Genomic DNA, 23,260 nt, shown 5'->3' with positions numbered 1-23,260 from the left:
TCACGAAAAAAACAAAGGACTCTTCATAGCGACAACCTGTGATGGCAAGTTTTTTTTTTTTTTTTTTTTTTTTCTAAATCAAAAATCTTCAGAAAATCGCTAGATTTTAAACTTTACAAATTTTCAATAACGGCTAAATCGTAAAAGAAAATTTCCAATGAGAAACACTAACTTCTTACTATATATATATATATATATATATATATATATATATATAACACACAATTCCATGCTCTCTGGGTTTTTCCCAGATTAAACTATTCCTGTAACGATCCGGTCCCTATTGATTTTGCTCTGGGAGCTTAGTTCTGTGCAGTTCTAGGAGTTCCACCTTAGCCTTACCTTCTCGCTTTGAAAGTTTTATTGCTAATCCCCTGATGCCTCCTTACTGGAGAATGCCGACGGGGCTGCTCAGGCACTTTCTTTAGGTCTGTGCCTACACCTCAAGGATGCTGACTTAATTCCACTTTCCAACTCTCTTGTCTTAAGTGCTTGCAGTAGGAGAGAACTAAAAACCCTCTTTATATATCTTTGGAATTATATTGAAACGGTTAACTTCCAAAATGGCTGGCAAATTTTATCAGCCAGTTGTATCTTTTTGCAGAAGGGTATGTTTTTTAAGATAGAAATCATAAAATCGGTGTTTAAACCATTTGCATGATTCTTGTATCAATGAAACACCATTCCCATTTCAGACTAGATTTCACTTTCCTGCACCACACTAACATAACATGCCTAATACGGTAAATTGGTAACGCTCTGATTAGTAATGGCAGTTCACTGAACTTCATTTGTGGTTAACAGCTTAGATTTTTTAAACCCCCCCCCCCCCCCGACAAAGGAGGGATTGAGCTAAGTAATTCAACTCTATTCATCCATTTGTTTGCACTTTTCTCAATAACCACTTCTTGGATTTTTCTGAAATTTTGCACAAACATTAGTTATGGTAAAAAAAAAAATTTTCCCTCATGGAGGGGGACCCGCATGCTCATATTTGATATTTTTGCTTTTGAAAGGTTTGGCTCAAATTTTAGTGATAATGAGCTTGCACTGGTTTTCATCGTCAGGGATTTTGAACTGATTGAAATAACTTCACAGCACTATATAGTGTCGATGGTTTGTGGTATTCTGATTTTGTTATAAATGCCGCTTATCTTTGTTTCTAGATTTCTGATCAGAAAATTTGCTTTCTTTCCGTACAATTTGACCTAATTCAGCTGACGATTCACTTATCTTTTCTTTTTTTTTTTGTTCTGGTGAACATTTTGCATTTTTAATCTTTTGTCATTTGCTGTCACTGAATGAGCATAAATTATTTTCAAGGCCTTTTCACCTATTCGTCTCTTCGTATGTCAGGGCTCACCTGATTAGGACTTTCTACTGAGCGGTCGACTAACCCAAGTGTTGACTTGTCTTCGCTACAATATTGGACACCATGGGGAACTTCTTCGCCTCCAGGAAATTTAGGAAATTTACAACGAAACGGATTTCACACATTTTCTACCATAAAGGTATTTTCAATTTCAAATTTTGTCCGGGATTGAATGAGCATCAAATGTCCCCCCCCGCCCCCTCACATGCTTTGGTCATTGAAGTCCGGTGAAATCAAATCGATTTTGATTCTTAATCAAATCGATTGATTGCTCTAGTTAGGAACCCCTCCTTCCAACAAGGTACTGAAAAAAAGCTTCACATGCCTCTCCAGTGACTTAGTCTGCAATACATCATAATCTACATTGCACTGTAAAGAATCTTTTTAGAAAATTATCTGTAAATAATGGAACGAATTAAATTGTAACATGAGCAAAGTATCATTGTTCAATTGTGCTTTAAACATGAACATTCATTTCAAACGCGCCCCTGTCGTATAAAAGAATCCAGTTGATTTTATAGCAGGGCCTTTCTGCTTGTGCGATAATTAAACTTCTCAAATGCACTTGTGGTGTTAGGTTGTATAAAAGTGTTAACTTTGGTCCAAATCAGACTGTTCCTCCTTAAATCAACTTATCAGATGCATTCCAATACAAAACATGTATTAAAACATTCCCAGACATGTCACAAAATTTTTTAAATTTGCTCAGCTGTATTACTCTAAGAAATAGAACTCGCACGCAGTTACTTTTATATAATTGTTGGGACGATTAATAAAGACTCATAAAAATCTGAACTTTTGGTATCAGAATCGAAAGTTTGTGCCTATTTTCCGATACCGAAAACGATTCTCGTCTTTTGGTTTGTTTTTAAAATTAATTTGTATTGCTGGTACTAAAAAAAATCTTAATTTTAAACTAAAATAAAAATTTAAACATCTCCTCCCCCACAAGTGTAGTTTTGTTTGCGAAAATATATGTACATATAATGTGGGTTTTTATAATCTGAAAAATTTTAAACCCCTATAACTTTAGATTTTTTAAGAATCTAAATCATTAATTGTATTTGAGTCGGAAAAATATTTAAATCTGAAAATAAAGCAAGTATAAAAACTAGCGACGCTACTTAATATCTTTATTTTTCATAATGGTATTTAGTCCAGATATGAAAAATTAATGTTCCAAAAAATATTACTTGTTTCATAGACAAATTATAGGTTGTTGGGTTTTAATGAATCTTGCTTGGTATTTTTAATTGGTTTTGAAATGTATTCCTATTATTAAAAAGGAATTCTCTTAAATTAGTTTTTTTTATTTTTTTTATTGTATACTTGTAATTAGTAATCTGAGCTAGTTTACAGAGTGCATGACTGGAGTGGAAGTTATATCCTTCTCCCAAAAGGCCATTCGAACTTGTAAGTATTCCTAGTATTTTAAGGGCTGGGAGAATACTTTAAAATGATTAACGCAATACAATTTTTATCCTGACACTAATTCTGGTATTAACTTGAAATTGCTAATATCTATCCTGGAACGGTGTGAAAACGTTCTCTTGGCATCTGACTTTTAAAATTCTTTTCCAGATTTTTGTTGCTTTTCACTTTACGATGCGATTCTAATTTCTCAAATTCAGATAAAATTTCCGATTCCAATAAAAGAATCCATGAATACTCTGACCTTTATCAAGAATTCATTGAATGTCGTTCGTTTATAATTAATTGATGTTTAGAACTTTATTACAAAGTTATTAATAAAAAAAAAAAAAAATTTTCATACATTAGTTTACACCATTTGTGTGTGCATGTAATTTTGCACAAGAACAATATCTATAAAAACAAGGCCGATAGCCATAAGTTGTGTGCTATCGTGTAATGAATGCGTGAATGTAGGATTGACATGAAATTCTTAAAGCTAAACTAAAATGACCGAAAAATGGGCTGAAATGACTTAAATAAAAAGTAAATGATTTAGAATGACTTTAATGAACTTAAGGGTGAATTGAATGACCTTAAGAATGACTTGAATGCTTAAAGAATAACTGGAATCCTTCAAAAACAACTTGAATGGCTTTGAGACTGACTGATTGTAAAGTGGATGATCATTTTACATTAAATTAATACAGAAAAGTGATCCACCACTTTATATCACAATGAGTACAGCATGTAGAACAGATACTACACTTTGATCTTGTTTATATAATTTATTGCTTTTAAAAATTTTGAAAATACAATTAAGTAAAAAACAAGATTTTTAAACAACAAAATTAGGCACAAGGCCCTACAAGAGATTGGGGAGGGGAAGGGTTCAGGGTCTTTGTGACTAAAGTGATTAAAAGTAATAAATGTAGATTTTGGAGTCTTACTCTTGACTGGCAACATTTACCAAAATACCTCATTCAATCTATGGATCTTAATCTAACTAATAAATCCCCAGCGTTTAAGAGTCAATTCTTGGCCAAAAGGCCTAGAAAAGCTTAAAAAGCTAAGAACAGCATATATTAACAGACCTTTGATCTTAACCAAAAAGGCCAAGCACAAAGTGTTAAGGACAGACCGCCGACCGACCGGAGTGACTTAGTCGCTTGCACACGACTAAAAACTTCATTTTGTATTTCACCGGTAAAAGAAATTAAGAAATTTGTAAATAAATGAGTTCCTTTCATATGAAGAATTTATTTATAACTATGCTATATAAGGGGTTTTCCGGTGAATCCACCACCGGAGAATTTGACCTAAAATAATCATACTCGAAGGAATTTGCACTAATCGATATTTCTTACCTTAATATTTGAAATAGGCTCCTGGAGTAAATGTGGTATTGTGGTGACTGAAATGAGTCGAGCTAAGAGCACGTTTGAATTTTATCACTGTTTTTCCTGGGGTTGGGGTATTCTACTGGATGCCAAAGTTTCCCATTAGTTTAGTTACTCCAACCGAGAGATCTTTAAAGATTCTAATCATCCCTTTAAGCAAACATAAAAAATGGCGCATCTATTTGATATCTTTAATTTTTATGATGGTATTAGTCAAAATATGAAACATTAACAAAAAAATATTACTCGTTTCATAGACAAATTATAGGTTGTTGGGTTTTAATGAATCCTGCTTGGTATTTTTAATTGGTTTTGAAATGTATTCCTAACAAGGAATTCTCTTAAATTAGGTTTTTTTTTTTTTTTTAATTAGTAATCCGAGCTAGTTTACAAAGTGCATGACAGGATTGGTAGTTGTAAAAGCAATGTATCTGGTATTGTCCGACTGAAATGATTCTAGCTAAGGACACGATATTGTGGGAGTGTCCCCCCCCCTTTCTCTGCACCTTTAATAACCTTGTTAAACTTTTGTAGCAAATTTAAAGTGTAGTATCTGTATCTTTATCCTTTCTATCCTCGGCCAGTAAAGGAGAAATCCTAAACTGAGGCAATTTTTCTTCCAATCTCGTGCCCATCTAAGGAAGGTCATACGAGAGCGAGAAAAATATTAAAAACATGTCTTAATCTGCTTTTGTCGCTTAACTAAATCTTCTCCAAAATGAGGATCTGCTTAGGTGATGTGTGAACACTGAAAAATTTGGCAGAAAAAAACAATTTTAGAATTTAGAAAGGGAGATCGGGTTCATACACTTTTTATACTACTCAGTCCAACTGGAAAAGTCAAAACTACACTTTAATCCTTTAAAGTTGATATCCCATCTCAAAAAAATGCACAAAATTTATCAAGAATAAATTTTAACTGCCATAAAACGCTAGAATAACAAGACTGTTGGGTTAGGTTAAATTGACACGTGACGCTTTTAAATTCTTAAATTGATATTTTTTCTTGTCAAGTTTTCAGGGTGTTCATATATAATCGACTAAAAAAACAAATCACTTTGTTTGGGGCATTATGTGTGCGTGTGGAAATATTTTCAAATTCCTCGGTACTCGTATTTTGATTCTGACTACTGCTTTCATTTCGAGTGTCATTTTCAGTGTTTCGGTTAGTGTATCCTCCGACCTTCAGGTGTATCTTGTCAATTTTGACAAAGTTGGACCTTTCATTTATTTCACATGGTAGCATGTTCCTGTTTCATCAGCCATGACTGGATAGAGGTTCTAAATAATTGCATTTTTTGGTCGCCCACACTGAGAATTGAACCTTCAGGAGAATTACTTTTACAATTGATTTTTTTTTTTTTTTTTTTTTTTTTTTTTTTTTTCTCCAAGTACTCTAACTGCTGTGCCATGGGTTCTTGAGAAAATCATGTATTAGTTATTGCAGTCATTTTGGTTCATATTGAGCAATATGAACCAAGATAGTTGTTGAACTAACACGGAGCTGTCTAAAAGTTTCTTTATTCAGGCATTATATTGTCATGCATCTTTCTTTCAAAGCAAAGACTGCATATTTTTCTGAGTATATGCACGAAGAGTCGGTATTGACATAACGGATCGGTTCTGCATAACAAAACGATCTATAAAAAAATGTACCAAAATTTTAACATGCTGGAGCTGTCTTGGATGAAAATATTTGGATCTTGGAATGTAGCTATACTGTTATTCTATGTTCTGTTATGTTTAACATTTTGCTTCCAATCAAAAACGATTGGTATACACAAAGAATGAAATATAATTGAATCCCATTTCACACACACACACACACACACATTGGATCACACAACATTACTAAAACATGATTTATCAGCTGTTTATCTATGGCCATAAAACCAGTCATATTTTTGGAGTGGACATTAATTTATCTTGGATCTGAAGTGATTTGATTTGTGATCCTTGCTTCTCTACCCCACCCCCCACCCCTATCACTGCCTCTTTACATTTAAAGGTGCAATAACTTTTCCAATCAGAAATTGGATTTGTGGTGGTAAAATCCTGAACTAGACGATTTTCCCATCGCTAGCCTGTCCTCTGCATCCCACTAAACCTGCAGCTTTGTATATGCTTACATTTATACCTTTGTGATAATCTATTATGTTAATGCAGAGTCCTATGACTTTATCCACCTTCGTCATTTATTATATAAAAAGCAGTTTGCATTTGTATGTAAGCTAAAACTAACCCCCCCCCCTAGAAAGTTGGTTGGGTTTTATTTTTTGTCTGAGAAAGGAAGGAATGGACCTAGTAATTCTGGTCATCCATTTGGTCGCACTTTTCTCAAATTTTATTTTTACATTTTGCGCAAACATTAGTCATAAAAGCAATCTTTTTTTTTTTTTTTTTTTTTTTTTTTTTTTTTTTTTTTTTTCCACGCATGGAGGGGGCTCCGCATGCTCGATTTTTTTTTTTTAATTTTTTTTTATTATAATCCGCATAACCTGGAAAACTAAAATAGTAAAAATGTTTGGGGGTCAAATCAAAACATTTTTTTGTTATATTAGGAGTTTGAGACTTAATCTGAATTTGTCGCTTAACTATCCTTCTACAGACATGAGAAGGAACTTTGTTTTAGTGCTCTGGCAGCCTCCCTACTTTTTTGTTTTGTTTTTTCCACTTCATACTTGAAAAAAAAAAATGGCCTTTCTCCAAGGCATGCAAGAAATTTTACCATTTAATCTATTTGTTTATAGCTCAGTAACGCCACGTGACCATCTTAGCCCCTTTATGACCTGGTTGAACTAATTCGTTAAGCCATAAATGAATATAACAGCATAAAGTGAGAATTGATTCAAACATCCCTTGTATGCATTAATTCAATATCTGGGTAGACGCCAGATACCTCCAGATTGCAACTACCCATTGCTTGCATTCAGTATGCCGCCATCTCGTTCAGAGTGGACGATTTCATTTGCTGTCATAAACACGTTTTTTTTCTCAAGCACTATCAATGATCAAGGTAAGTTTGTGAAATGCAAAAATTCTCGGTGGTCGTTTAACTATTGAACTTCATAATTTTCCCAGTTTGAAGACGGTATCCTTACCTTTTTTAAAATAACTAAAATGAAATAATTTTTAATCATTTACATCATCCAGGTCATAAAGGGTTAATCTTTCTGAGTAATGCCGGGTAACCCTGCTATTAAACTATACAAGATGCACTTACAAACCTTACGAAATCAACTTTAGTCAACCCTCGACCTAGTTCGGGTAAAAGAATACTGAAATTCATTTAGTCACAACACATGTAATGTGTTACCGCTTTATGCCGATCCGTTTCCGCCTGTTATCTTGCATAGTGATATTCAAAGATAAATCAGACCAAATGATTTTCATTATCTCTAGATTTAATGTCTGACACTAAAGCCTGCTACTAAATACGCTTGCTAAAAACAAAACTATTTTCATTATGGCTTTCTAAAAAAAAAAAAAAATACTGCCGGCTGCAAAAACAGCTGCACACTGCTAACAATTCGGAAACATTCGGTGTTATATCACAAAAATGAGCGTATGGAAGCGAGGACAAACGAAGTTTACTTTTATTCAGGGTAAATGCGATTGTAGCAAATGCTGTTGGTATTGTCAGGATGTGCTGATGACGACAACGGGGGGGGGGGGGGTCAGCTGTTTGGAGTAAAGATAGCTATGGGTCTGCCGACTCTTGTGAGTTGGTGACGGAATGGGTAGTTTGGACAGTCGCTTTAGCTTTCATAGTTTACTAAGTGAAAAAAAAACTTAAACTGCCTTCGGTTTTAAATGCAACTGTCAGCAATAATTGAAAATAAATTAAATAGAAAATTAAATCAAATACTTCTAAAATAAAACAATTAAAATGATTCTATTACAAAGTTAATATCAAGCCAATTATTGAAATAGATTTTCTTTAATGTAATATGCAAATGAGGTTACTCTTTGAATATAGATTTCTTTTGAATAAATGGTATGTATTGAAATCCTTTTGAATAAATGGTATGTATTGAAATCCTTTTGAATAAATGGTATGTATTGAAATCCTTTTGAATAAATGGTATGTATTGAAATCCTTTTGAATAAATGGTATGTATTGAAATCCTTTTGAATAAATGGTATGTATTGAAATCCTTTTGAATAAATGGTATGTATTGAAATCCTGCTGGAATACGTGTAGAAGTCGGTTTTCAGTATGAAAATTTGTGAAATGGTGTACTTTTGTACATATTAAATTGTGAACAGACAAGTATACGAATTTATAATGTACAAGATTCAATCCAGCAAACAAGGACGCCCAAGCAGTTCAGAGGTTATATATATATATATATATATATATATATATAGTCATCCACATACAGTACTGTTTCGCTGTTTCACAGCTCATCAGTGCGGCTAGACAGGCAACTACCTCAAGCCAGGATTGAAACCCGACCGTTTATACGGCAGTCAGGCTTCTAACCATTACGCTATTGGCGGCTGCTTGAACGAGTAGTGAGTTTAACGATGTTTTGATATCGTCCGAAATACCTCCGCTCGATTTGTTTACACAAAGAGCGTCGCTTATATGCTAATGGTAATTCGTTTTTCACTTCTCAATATGCTCAACTCAAGGTGAGGAGCACTATAGTCATCCACATACAGTACTGTTTCGCTGTTTCACAGCTCATCAGTGCGGCTATATATATATATATATATATTCATGCATACTAGCCGGCTGCGCAACGTGGCCCAGTTATAAAATATTGGTCAAAATTATGGAGCACCCATAAAAATCGAAATCATGATTAAAACTTATTTAAAGGTCAAGAATAGTGGAGTAAATATAAATTGATTTCAACAAAAATCAATATTTGGCATGCTCTCCTTTTGCTTTTTATAGCAGTTTTATTTGTTTTTGCAGTTGGTTGGATCTATATTCTGCTATTGTTTCCTTATACCTTTTACTTGTTTGAAAATTCCCTCTTCCTGGCAATTTCTACCCGAGAATATCCTTCGCCAGATACAGCAACAATTTGTACCCTTTTAATCTCTCAAAAGCTGTTTCTCTAGAAGCATTTTCAATTAAATATACTATTACAGAATTGGCAGGAATCAGAACTACCTGAAAAATTTTAGTGTAATGAATTTAGGATGAAACTCGGCTAAAACTCTGGAAAGAGACTTTAAAGCAAGTAGATATTGCAATCTACTGATAAATATTTTATTCATTTTTTTTTTTTTTTACAAGGTAGTCGCCACTTATTAAGGCCCGAAAGCCACTCAGGGATAAGGGTTATTTGCTCTCAACTATTCACTGTACAATTCTTAACCTTTAAATGCATAAATTTAAATTTAAGTTTTTATAGGTGCTCTTTAATTTTGACTATGGCTGTGTTTTTATAATTTGAATTCATGCAGATTTTCTATTATGGAACCAATACTCTAGTATATTGTACTTAATATATTGTAATGATTTCAAGACTTGGGTGCCCTCAGCTAGAATTGAAACCCAAAAATCTAGCTCTGCATCTGAATATCAAAACTCTAAAAAAATAAAAATGAAAAAATAAACATTAACATAAAAATGTATATTTGTTCATGCGTAGAGGAGAACTTAAATAAACTTATGCCTGCCAAGTTCCAATTAATTTTTACTCCTTAACACTATTTTTACCAGCTGAAAACAATCTAAGTTGTTGTACAGGTCCGAATTCTGTGATATATGAAAGTTAAAGCTACATAATGTTTATTATGCATATGAAATTGAATGTGTGCCTTCCAGATGCTCGTGGGTTGAGCACTCTGGTAAAAACACTGCAGGATAACATTTACATTATTGCAAAGCTCTTCATAAAAGAATATAGCTCTTTCTGCAGCTGATATATTCTGTATAAACAAAGATTTCCCTGATGATATAGTATCTGTTAAAACAAACTTGGATTTCGATCTCTGCTTGAGTCACTTGTATGACTAAATACATAGATTAGTTGTGATACAGCGAAAGTCTCGCAATGACATCATCCAGCCACTGTCAATATCTCTTGAGAGCGTAACCTACAAATAAGATGAGGGTGGCGGTCATATGTAGCCACTCTGCGTCTGTGAATACTTCAGGTTGAACGTCTTTGCAACAATACCTTTTAACGCTTTGCAACCTAATCATTATTTTACATAATGGAATCGTTAAATGAGAAACCCTTTAAATATCTTAAAGATGAAACCTTTTGTTTGTATCTTGGAGTGGGGGGGGTAAAGAACCCCCTCCTTGATTTTTGTCCTTATTGTTCTAGTTTTCTCTTTAGAAATGTTAATATGGTTGAACTTTTCAGAATATCAAGACCTCAGATTGACACTTGAAAACCCGTGATTCAACATCGTCTCGTATTTGAATTATAGAAATTAGAGAACCAAGTAACGATGTTTATCTTAGAGTAAACAAGCTTTTGACTTATAAAAAGTCGTCGTTAGGTTCTGACTTTTTAATTTTTCCTGTTGTACATATACAGTGCCTTGTGGATAGTAGTCCGTGTAGGTGTTAGTCACGGTTGGTTTAAATATCTCTTGGGTAACACGTGGCCGCATGTTATGGGTTTAAAAACATTTGGCTTTTTAACTTCTATAATTCAAATACGAAGTGATGTTTTCAAAGATCAAATACTCTGGATATTAATCCATAACACACAGCCACGTGTAATCAAGACATTTAAATCCACCGTGACTGACAGCTCCACGGACTACTAAAATCGTTAGATCTTTATCTCCGAGAAAGATTTACAAAAAAGCCAGAATCCGAGGAAGACTTTAGAAGTCGAAAACTTTATTTAAGATAATATAATTTGGAGAAAACCCCAAAGGCCACATTATTTGGTTTCCTAATTTCTAATCGAACACTTCCAAATATTTTTCACTTACAACAGTTAAAGTGCTTCACAAAACTATAAATTTAAATTCCCCACCATTTAAAAATACAGCATTTTGTTCAGAATAAATGTTTTTTTTTTTTTTTTTAGTGATCACCACTTATCAAGGCCCGGAAGCCACTCAGGGATAAGGGTTATTGCAAGTACATTACGTTAGTGTGGAGATTTGATGAAGTGTTTACTTAAGGGGGCGGTTCATTAGGAATTTGTTAACGTTGGACTTGAAGACATCCAAGTTGTAGTCCGGCGGGAAGCAGGCAGACAAACAGTTCCACAGGCGTGCAGTTCTAAGAAAGCTTTGTTCATGGAATCCGCGTTTTGATTTAGGTACAGATATAGTGGGGGAAATTGTTCAGTGGATTCAGCTAGACGGGTGTTTTTCGTGAAAGATTGGTGAGGGGGGGGGGGACCAGAGATTGGAGTTCAGATGAGCACCTGCCATGGAAATAACGATAAAACAAGGATAGGCTCGAAACGTCTCTTCTGTGGGAGAAAGGTTGCAGGGTAGAGAAAAGGGCATCCCCCACTAAGCCACGAAGTCTATTTTGTACTCTGTCAAGGCATAATAGGCTGTTTTTAACAGCTCCTGTCCAGATATGGCAACAGTATTCGATCCTTGGACGTACTTGGCTTTTATATAGATAGAGAATTGCATCAGTAGTGAGATATCTTCTGGAGCGGTAGAAGGATCCCCACCATCTTTCCAGCGACCTTGTACTAGCTCAAACACATTCTAACAAAGAGTAGCAAATTTTATTCTATCAAGTAAGTACTTTCACTAGCATCACGTCACTGTCAAATTTTTGATTAGTATTATTTCTACAGCACCACTGTTTCCTTAACTATTAAAACTGAATAATGAATGGTTTAATGCTATGAATTTTAGTTGCAGGATTTTCATCTAAAATTAACCGATCATTATGGAACGCAGCTGCACGGTATACTAATATTTAGCAATGTAAACTAAATATAGTTTATTTTATGCAGACGGACGTGGAATCCTTTTGTAAAAAATTCAGATTAATGATTTTTTGAATTTTAATAGAAATAAATATTCAATAAGTTTCTGTTCTTTTTGAGCCTTTAGGGTTGTATGTGGGTACAACCTCTATTTGAAAATTCAAATTTGATGTCAATTAAGTTAGATGGTTTTGGTTTCAATTTTATAAGACCTCTTAATCCTTTACTGCCAAATTGGATTTTTATGGACCGTTCTTTTACTATTTTAGCCGGTTAAAATAGTTTTTAAAGGGTCAAAATTGAAAAAACTCGTTATACATTCATCTTAGTTTATTTTTAATCAGTTCATATGCATATCACGTTGGTATAGTGGTAACGTCACCAGCTTTGAATGCTACAGTTTTGCTTTTGGTTCCAATGCTAGCTGATAGCATCCAAATACCTTTTCTTTTTTTGAAATCATGACTTATATATTATACGCATCAAGTGCGCTTGAAACCAAATCACAACGTAATAAACATATTTTACCCGTTTGAAATTTATCACAAATATATTTTGGAGGTAGACTCCATCTTCAGTGTTTCTTTTTCCTTGCCATGTTTAAATATAGAGCCGCGCGTTGTATCTGGCGGTTGTAATTTGAAATGTTTGAACTGTGCGTAGGTAACACGAGAATAACGTCAAGAATTCAAAATACAATCGCTAGATACAATATGCGGCTCTTTAGAGATTTCTTGCTCTAAATTTACAACATGGCAAAGAAAAAGAAACAAAATACACTGAAGATGAACTCTACCTCTACCTTTCAAACAAAATTTTATTTTCCTAATATCACGTTGATTTGGTTTCAAGGCACTTAATGCATTTAATTTTATTCAAATTAAACACCGTTTCTATTGAACTCATTCTTGACACACATATATATATATATGGAAAAATTAGAATATCACATTTAAACGTCTTTTATGATTGGGGCAGAGCTTCCATCCCTGCTAGTTCTTTATAAAAAAAAATTGGAATCTGAAAACTAGCATCTGTCCCCGGTTCAATCATTTAGTGCAACTGCTATATCGTAGCAGGGTTACCCACCATTGTTCAGAGTATGAATACAACATAACTCATTCCCCCCCCCATCCCTTGTGCCACTCTTCGCCCAGCCCATTAATCTATGCATACATTCTTTAGACTTTTTTTTTTTTTTTTTTTTGAAAAAGAGGCTGAAGAGTCCAATATTTCTCGACCATGAACTGGTCCTCCTGTATTGGATTTGAAACCGTCAGTACCAATATTTTTCAGACCTTTTTATAATTTAAAAAAATTAATACATACTTCAATGATTGAGGACAAACCCGAAAAGTGAAAGCAAATAAAAGGTCAGTAAAGAATGTACTCGTTATGATTACTTGTGCCTTTTCAATTCTTCTATACAGTATAATCAAAGGTAGGGAAATGTCTGCAAATCAAATTCGTATAATTATAACCCTACCAAAAAAGTTGAAGGGTCACGGAAAAGATTACAAGACAATTATAATGTACAAAACGGTAAAACATAATTACATTCCTGTCAAAATACTCGGATTTTGTCGAGTACACTGCTTACATCCTTCTTGTAAAGTTTGATGTCGGTCGCTCACAGGTTCTTGTACAGGTTTTTATTAGTAACTAGCTGACAACCCAGCGTTGCTCGGTCGCACAATATGCTTAAACATATTTTAACTCGGATTTCATATATATTAGTCGTGATTTCAAAAGTAAATAGTACTTGGGTGGCATCAGTTAGAATCGAAACCCTAAGCAAAACTAACATTCAAAACTGGTGACGTTACCACTGTACCAACGCGACACTCATGAACTGATTAAAAAGATGAATTTACGAAATGTATAACGATTTTTTTAAATTTTGACCCCATTAAAATCGTGCCGCTCTGACTTTTAGTTTCGGAAAAGAGAGTTTGAAAATATGGAGACACATAATGAGTTTTATAAATTAGTGGGAGATAAAGCCTCCCATGATAATTGATTAATTACTAGCAGGACCTGTGGAAATTCTACAGTTGCATGTTTCATATTGCTGTTTGACATTCTATGGACATTCAGCATGAATGAAAACCTCACTATTATAGTCCTTTCGTTAAACCTATAAAAGTATTTCTAAGTAATCTGGTTAATGTGTCAGATTATCTGGTCATTACGGTTTATCTCCAATATCCTTAGTCTGACATTTCTATTGTGTGGATGCCCGGTGCGAACGGAAACCCCATGATATCAATATACTGTCTTTGAGTCATCACCAGAAAACCAAAAGGTATATTTTAGTTTCACATCCGGCCCAAAAAGCAACATTACTCTTATTTCAATTTTTTTTTTTTTTTTTTTTTTTTAGTCTTTGGTGATCGGGAGATCCTATTTATTAAAATGGAGGATAGGTGATAACCTACTACGAACATGAAATTAGTGAAACTACATATTAAATTAAGGCTCATACGTTATCACTAGGGCTATGACAACAGCATATTCTTGTCATTGTTTTGACTCTTGAGTATATATCCGTTAATCTTGTTTTTGTATAGAGGGATGTGGTTCTCGGTTAATTGTCTAAGTGTGTCGGATATATACCCGAGAGCAAAAAGAATATTGTCACAGCTCTAGTTATCACCTATCCTCCTTTTTAATAAATAGGATCTCCTGATCGAATAATTTATGATCCGGAAATCGTTAAAGGTACTTATTAATATAGATACAGAATAATTACACGGATTGTTTTCATAACTTGAGCAGGGTGGTGGTGGGGAGGGTGACTTGTTCATTTCATATTGACGGTTACTGTACTAGACTTAAATGACCTGAAGCAAATTGATCCGATTCTGAACAATGGATCAAGGCTTTGACCACTTCTGTTCCTTAACCTTTGCAAGACTTGCAAGGGAACAAGTACACTACACGCATGTGAACAATGCACAGACTGAACTGTGAACGCCACCTTGTGGCAAAATTTTGTTCCTATTGTCTTTTCAACGAGAGTCCATCTCAAATACAATGCCATCAGAATGTTAAAGATAAATCATCTTAAAACAAAAAGATGATTCACCGGAGATTCTGTGCAGTGAATGACTCGATGGAAACTGTCACAAGCTTACAAGTATTTATAAGTTTAAGACTTATGTTAGGCCAAAAAAAACTTTTTTCTCTCTCTCTTCTGAACACTAGCCCGGTCTAATAATTCAAAAGTAGTAACAATGTATATAAAGATTAGGTACTGAAATGGCACTAACCCTAGGCCGGTTGAACTAGTTTCCTCCAAAGTTTCATTCATACATTTAAAGTAATGTCCTTAATCTATGTATCGTTTGCTTAGCATATCTATAAATCGGAGTATTATAATTTTCACTTTAATAGGCTGGAACACTAAGCAAAGAAAAGGGCTTGTTGTGTTTAATTTTTAATTTCCACTCTTGGAAATGTTTTCACCTAATTAACGCCCAATTATCTTAAATTTATGACTCCTTGCTAGTTGGACAATTCACATGAACCGGTTGGAATTTACCGTATAAAAATAACTTTTCTACAGATTATATAATACAAAAAAAAAAGGATTTATTACCTTCAAGATTCTACTATTGCTGAAGAACTTTGCCTTTCTGGATGCTGGATTCGACAAATTGAGATTTTACCCCCATGTTGGATTCTTTAACCAGTTTGGCACATGAAAACAACATTCATCTTTATTCCCGGTGCACCACTTGAATCAAATGTCTCGATTACATTTTTTATTGTTCAATCCAATTTTCCTGATCTCCTTTTCTTTTTTTTTTTTTCTTTAAAAATTTTAATCTTTAATAACAAACCGCCCCCTTAAGTAAGACACGCTATCAACCCCCCCCCAATACTAATGATTACTACAATACTATATCATTGATTACTGTACACGCAATAACCCTTATCCCTGAGTGGCCTTCGGGCCTTGATAAGTGGTGACCCCATGAAAAAAAAAAATTTTAATGTACGTGCTAAAGAAATTGTCTATTCATAATATTTTGGATGAGCCTTACATTGAAAATCCATGGATTAAGGAAAGAACTGTAGTGTATTCCTTGTTCAAATAAACTTTGGAAATTCTATTTTACTGCAAAAAAACTTTAAATAAAAGTACATGTATACTACCAAAGATACCTGCGCTTCGCACGGGACTTGGCTGTATGTTTGGGTACCCACTCTGCAAGCACTCTTCCAGTAAGTGGATGTTGTAACAGCAATTATTGCTGAAGGTGTTTAAAATTAACTACCTTGTGAAGTGACTAAAAGTCAACTATGAACTTCAAAGCACATGGGTTATATCAAATTTGACACTTATATACTGTGTAATCGTTTCAATTTTTAACATTTGCTTAATTGGTTGAGGGGATGGGAGTGGTTTAAAGTTGGCTGGTGCAATGGTGGCGGCCTCCATGATAGGGATGGGTACACCATGCTGGGGTTCGTCACTATGTGGGGGAGTTTATAGAGCCGCATCAAATGACCTTAACCTTTGACCTTGAAAAATGCTGTGCACTCTCCCTAGGTTGGAGACCCTGTCAGGTTTGGTCATGGTTGGTCCAGTGGCGTGAGCTGTAGTGTGTGTGTGTGTGTATTAATTATATTATATATATATTAATTATATTATATATATATTAATTATATTATATATATATTAATTATATTATATATATATATTAATTATATTATATATATATATTAATTATATTATATATATATATTAATTATATTATATATATATATTAATTATATTATATATATATATTAATTATATTATATATATATTAATTATATTATATATATATTAATTATATTATATATATATTAATTATATTATATATATATTAATTATATTATATATATATATTAATTATATTATATATATATATTAATTATATTATATATATATTAATTATATTATATATATATTAATTATATTATATATATATTAATTATATTATATATATATTAATTATATTATATATATATTAATTATATTATATATATATTAATTATATTATATATATATTAATTATATTATATATATATTAATTATATTATATATATATTAATTATATTATATATATATTAATTATATTATATATATATTAATTATATTATAATATAAAATATATATAATATGAAATATATATAATATGAAATATATATAATATAAAATATATATAATATAAAATATATATAATATAAAATATATATAATATAAAATATATATAATATAAAATATATATAATATAAAATATATATAATATAAAATATATATAATATAAAATATATATAATATAAAATATATATAATATAAAATATATATAATATAAAATATATATAATATAAAATATATATAATATAAAATATATAATATAAAATATATAATATAAAATATATAATATAAAATATATAATATAATATATATAATATAATAAATATAATATAATAAATATAATATAATATATATAATATATATAATATATAATATATATAATATATAATATATATAATATATTATATATATAATATATTATATATATAATATATTATATATATATATTATATATATAATATATTATATATATAATATATTATATATATAATATATTATATATATAATATATTATATATATAATATATTATATATATAATATATTATATATATATATTATATATATATTATATATATATTATATATATATATAATATATTATATATATATATAATATATTATATATATAATATATAATATTATATATATAATATTATATATATATATATTCTGTCATATTGCCCAGTTCAAAATAAATGTCTAACTAAAAGCGTAGTTTATCAGGCAACAATATTTGCAAAAGAAAACCCGAATAACAAGAAATATTTAGGCATGACCTTAGATTTCAAAACCCGATACTATGACCACAAAAGTACATTCAACAATAAAAAACACTGTATAAAAACAACACTAGCAAATAAATACTGGGAACTCGAAAGTGGACATTCGCCGGTAGTCGAATGGAAGATAATAAGACAAGCTACCACGTGTAGGCATTTAGACGACCCATGTAAATTATGCCTTCATGAAAAATTTGCTATCCTGTACTTTAAAGAACCCCAAAATCTGAAGAGAAATAGCAAATAACTGTTCACAAAATAAAACTTACTCTAGGATAGCGATACAAAATAGCTTTAAAACTAACAAAAACAATAGAAAATAAACAAATTAAATAAAAATGAATATACATAAACGATATATATATGCATATATATATGTATGTACACATGTATATTTATATATATAAAAAAAAAAGGAAAATGTCTGCCTTAAACCACTAACCTAGTTCTAAAACAGATCCTTTGTTCGATAAAATGCATGCCCATTGGCTGATAGGAAGGGGTGCGGTGGATACTAGAAAGCTGATTGGCTAACTAAAATCCTCAACAGAAGAGTACCATATAAAAACAAGAAACAACCACAGAATTTGTGCATAAGCCTTACGAATCCTAGAGTGGATGCTACGCCGAATATTCAGTGTAGCTTAATCGCCATATTTTATGAATTACTAACTAGCTCTACCTACGTATTGAGCACTTTTGAAGTACTTTAAGTTTACGCATAAATCTATACTTTCGTATATTTTATGAGTAAATGAAGTAGTTATATAACTACATTCCCTCACATAAAATTGATATATGAAAGTATAAATTTATGCGCATCTTTAAGTATTTACTTCAAAACTGCTCAATACGTAGGTAGAGCTAGTTAGTAATTTATAAAATATGGTGATTAAGCTACACTGAATATTCCACGTTTCTTCCACTCTAGGACTCTTGCGCGAGCCTTTTCTAGTCTCAGACAAAAACACGTGTTCACATTTCAAGCTATAATACTTGTCATATACATACGCGCCCACATCCACACACGTACATATATTCATGTTCGCGTACATATATTCATGTTCGCGTACATATATTCATGTTCGCGTACATACGTTCGCGTGTGTACTCGCACACGCGAACACAAGAACTTCATTTCCCTTTCAAAGGAAATCCACACATGCGCAAAAGACCACCGGAAACAACTATAAAAGCAAGAGACAAGCCGTTTCCTACCCTTTTAGGACCAGCTTTCGAGCTGTATGGTCTACGGACTGACAGCGTGCCTTTTCGGCGCGCACGCGCATGCCCCACACCACTTGCTACTATGTGGGACAAAAAGCCAACAAACAGTACATACACTTTATACGTTTTCTCTCTCTAGTGTTTTTTTTTTTTTTTTTTTGTTAGTTTGTGTGTGTGTGTGTGCCTACCTACATATATGTACATACATATGTGTGATCGTTTATGTATATTCATGTTTATTTAATTTATTTGTTTATTTTCTATTGTTTTTGTTAGCATTGGTATATTCCAGCAGGTTCTGCAAACTGTCAAGATGTGCCAAACAAAAACATTGTGATTTTCGTTTTGGCGAAAATGTTGGCCAGTGTTTAAAACGCTATAAGCAAATAGAAGAAAACAAGCATGTTTATACATAAACGATCACACATATATGGATATGTGTGTGCATGTATGTATGTACACACACGCATATATATATATATATATATATAACATAAAAAAACACTAACCTTGTTTTAAAACAGATCAAGGAACTAAATAGAGCACACACAAAGGAACAGGTCAACCAGAGGTCAAATAGGCCTTTGTCCGATAAATGCAATCTCATTGGCTAATAAGGACACGGTGGATACTAGAAAGCTGATTGGCTAACTAAAATCTCAATAGAAGATGAGCATATAAAAACGATAAACAACCACAGAATTCACATAAGCCTGAAGACTCCTAGAGTGGATGAAACGCAGAATATTCAGTGTAGCTTAATCACCATATTTTATAACTTACAAATATACTTATACTTTCGAATGTTTAGATATATGCTCTTGAAAATATAAGTCCATTCGAGATTGTGGCAATTTAAAGCTGTATTTACTTTTCTATAAAAGGAACTTCGATTTCATATGAAGGTATTTTATATGCCTAGCAGTGTTTTTTAGATTTTGCATCAGAATTTTTTAGATGGGTATCGATAATCAAAATTCAATGAAGGAACAGGCGATTTTGATCAGTTTACGCCTTATACAGCCTAACCTCACAAGTGCATTTACTACAGAAGCCGAAAGATTCTTTTATATGACAGGCATACGTTCAAAATGTTTAAAGTACAATTAGACCATTATACTTGACCTTTTCATTTTCAACTTAAATTTAAGCCACTATCACCGTCAGCAATAAGTAGCAGTAGGTTCTTTGATAGGAGTGCATTAAAAATCTTTCCATTAAGACCACAATTGAAGCATGGTACTTGACTTTTGGATTTTAAACTTTAATTCAAACCATTATGCATAAAAAATAACGTCATAAAATCAACAGCATGTACTCCAGTGCAATGGAGACTAAGCCACTGTGAGCTTCCAAGTGCATCACGATAAGTCCCTGACTAGAGCAGGTAATCGATTTGATTGAAAAATATCGGATTTCGATGACAAAAATGGAAGTGTGAATCATTTGCTGATCCTAATTCAGTTCTGAGCAACATTGGGTCACTCATATATATATATATATATATATATATATATATGTGTGTGTTCGATTACACAATAGTGAAAAACATTTTAATTTCCAATCAGAAATAAATTGTCGTAAATTATTTTGTGAACGATTTCCAATGATTTCTGCCGGTGAATGAATGCTTCAAGGAATAATTATGAGAAACTGATAAGATGTTCAGGTGAATGCACACACTCATTTGAGGTTAATGAGTGAATCTTTAAATAAGATGCTTTTGGGCAAATTTTCCGCATCTTTTGTGCTGCTGTATCAAACTCATGCAATGAAACTTGTGCTTCTTTTTGTTCGTGTCAAATTTTATGTGAAATCCACATAGTGTCCAGAGAAATGAGATGCTAGAATCATTGGAATTCGAAGCTGCATATCGTACCGGATGCTTTTGTCGGAAGACTGGCTTTGCATCTGCCTTCAGTTTTAAAGTCGCATTAACTTTAGAACATCCAAAACCCCCTTGAAAAACATTGAACTTTGCTTTAAGTATGTTGTAATGTTTCAGCATCTGCTGCAGCATTAATATTGAACGAATTGAAAATCGACTTTAGGGGAATATTGAAAATATAAAGTTCAGTTTCAGGGTTGATGCATCAGAAACATAATACACCTGATTATTCTTTTAAAAAATACATTAACTCAGCAGTTAGCTGTATCTGGTTTCCCGATGCACCACATGCAACACGAGTTGTCTTCAGAGTTGGTTTTACCAACAACTCTAATGTTGGACGTGAAATTAGTGGTATCCGATTTGGTATCGACTTGAAAGTTCATTGGCTGGGCATTGTTGTTGCACCATTGTTGTCTTTTTATATTTGACATTCTGTGGTTGGAATTTGTACTGTTTTTTTTTTTTTTTCTCTCTCAAATGACTGCATCTTCTGATTGTAACGCTGAGGAAAATGAGGGATTTGAATTGATCCTGTCAGCGATTTTCAGCCGAAGATTTTCACATTTTAGATTAACAATTCCAGTTTTTTTTTTTTAGTTTCGAACGATTGTACCAAATATTAAATGATGCTGACTCATCAAAAATGTCTGATAACTGTGCTATCGTTTCATCGAATGTGAATTCCCCCCCCCCAGAAGGATGTAATTTGAATATCTTCTGTGCGCAACTTATGAAGTAGTAAACATACTTTCCATGCTTTGATCTATGGATGGGAACTCGTGTTGAAACGTATCCTTCCATCGTTCATAACAAGCAGTAAAGGTCTGCTTTACATCCAGTTTGAATGAAAAATCCGTTATTGTGCTTGCTATGGTGATTCCTGTGTCCATTGTTTGAAATTGTGCTGTCAAAGTACCAATTAAATTGTTTGGAGCTTTGAAAAATTCTTGACTGGTTTCGAATCAATTCGGATCCATAGCGCAAATTTTTCATTTTTGCACAAATTTTTCCTCTTCATGTGATCACAAAAATTGAGGAAAAAATTTTTTTCCCGTTTGTGCAGAAAAGATATCCTCCAAAGTTTTTTATAATCACCACGTAGGTTTTTGTTTGAGGTTTGGTATTTAATCCAATCTCATTTGTTGCCAATTTTTGTTTGGAGAAATGGGATATCAGAATTGAATATTCGAATAAGTAGACAAGCTCATAAGCTAAATACAATTGCTTCACAGCAGAAACATTATTTAAAGAACAATATTCATGTGTCAAGCAAAGCTGCCATATTGTCCACGGTCCTTATTGGGACTCTCTAGCCTTTCTAAGATCTATAAAGGGCGATAACTTAGTTATTTCCCCTTTGATCACTATGCAATACCTTACAATTTATTGCAAGGTCATTGTTGACATTGCTTTTAACACTTTATGATCAGTATTAACTCCCTTAACGTTGCGAGCCATCCTCTTCTTTAGCATTCTTTATGGTGGGTGGTCAACTGAGCTTCAATCTATTGGTTCCCCAGTGTTACACTTTCACAAAAAAAAACAAAAAAAAACGCTCGACTAGCTACAACCACTATAAACGATTTCCCACACTATCTGTACCGAAATCTACACCCTAATTCATGAACAAAGCTTTCCCAGAACTGCCTGCCTGTGGACCACTGTTCTGCTTTCAATTGAATGCAATAAGGTGGCTTTCAAATCCAATGTAAACAAATTACTGTTAATCCACCCATAATCAAATTCTACCCAATTTATGCCATTAACAATTACTACACTATCATCTTACATTCATTAACCATTGTTCCCGAGTGGACTTTGGGCCTTGATAAGTGGTGACCTAGGTTAAAACCCGAGGGGGAATAGAAAGTCCTATTGGGTTCCCCAATCTGCAGTTGTTTTGATTGTGGAGAAAATTGTGGAAACCACGAAAATGGCTTACCATTAAAGTGTCTGCACGTGCGTGTGTCATGTGGAATCAAGCTGTCAAGGGGAGGAAAGAAAAAATCAAAATGGAGCCGACCATAACTTTTTGACTAACTGGGCTCACAAAATCTCATAACTCCTGTGCAGTCTTGCCACAGGACAGCATAGTCGGTGGGGAATCCTTGGGGACTGCTGTTGAGTGTTACGAAGCCACTTT

General features: G+C 32.8%; 1 protein-coding gene across 5 annotated transcripts in view; it reads left to right on the top strand.

Annotated features, from left to right (window-relative positions):
* Positions 1-23,260, top strand: part of LOC145291149 (adenylate cyclase type 5-like) — a 489,601-nt gene that overhangs the window by 328,712 nt on the left and 137,629 nt on the right. The window lies entirely within an intron of this gene.

This window comes from Euprymna scolopes, chromosome 12, assembly GCF_053919585.1.
Source record: "Euprymna scolopes isolate OS-2025 chromosome 12, ASM5391958v1, whole genome shotgun sequence".
NCBI classification, from domain to species: domain Eukaryota; kingdom Metazoa; phylum Mollusca; class Cephalopoda; order Sepiida; family Sepiolidae; genus Euprymna; species Euprymna scolopes.
Note: the sequence above shows the minus strand (reverse complement) of the source record. Positions and strands in the feature narration are given on the sequence as shown.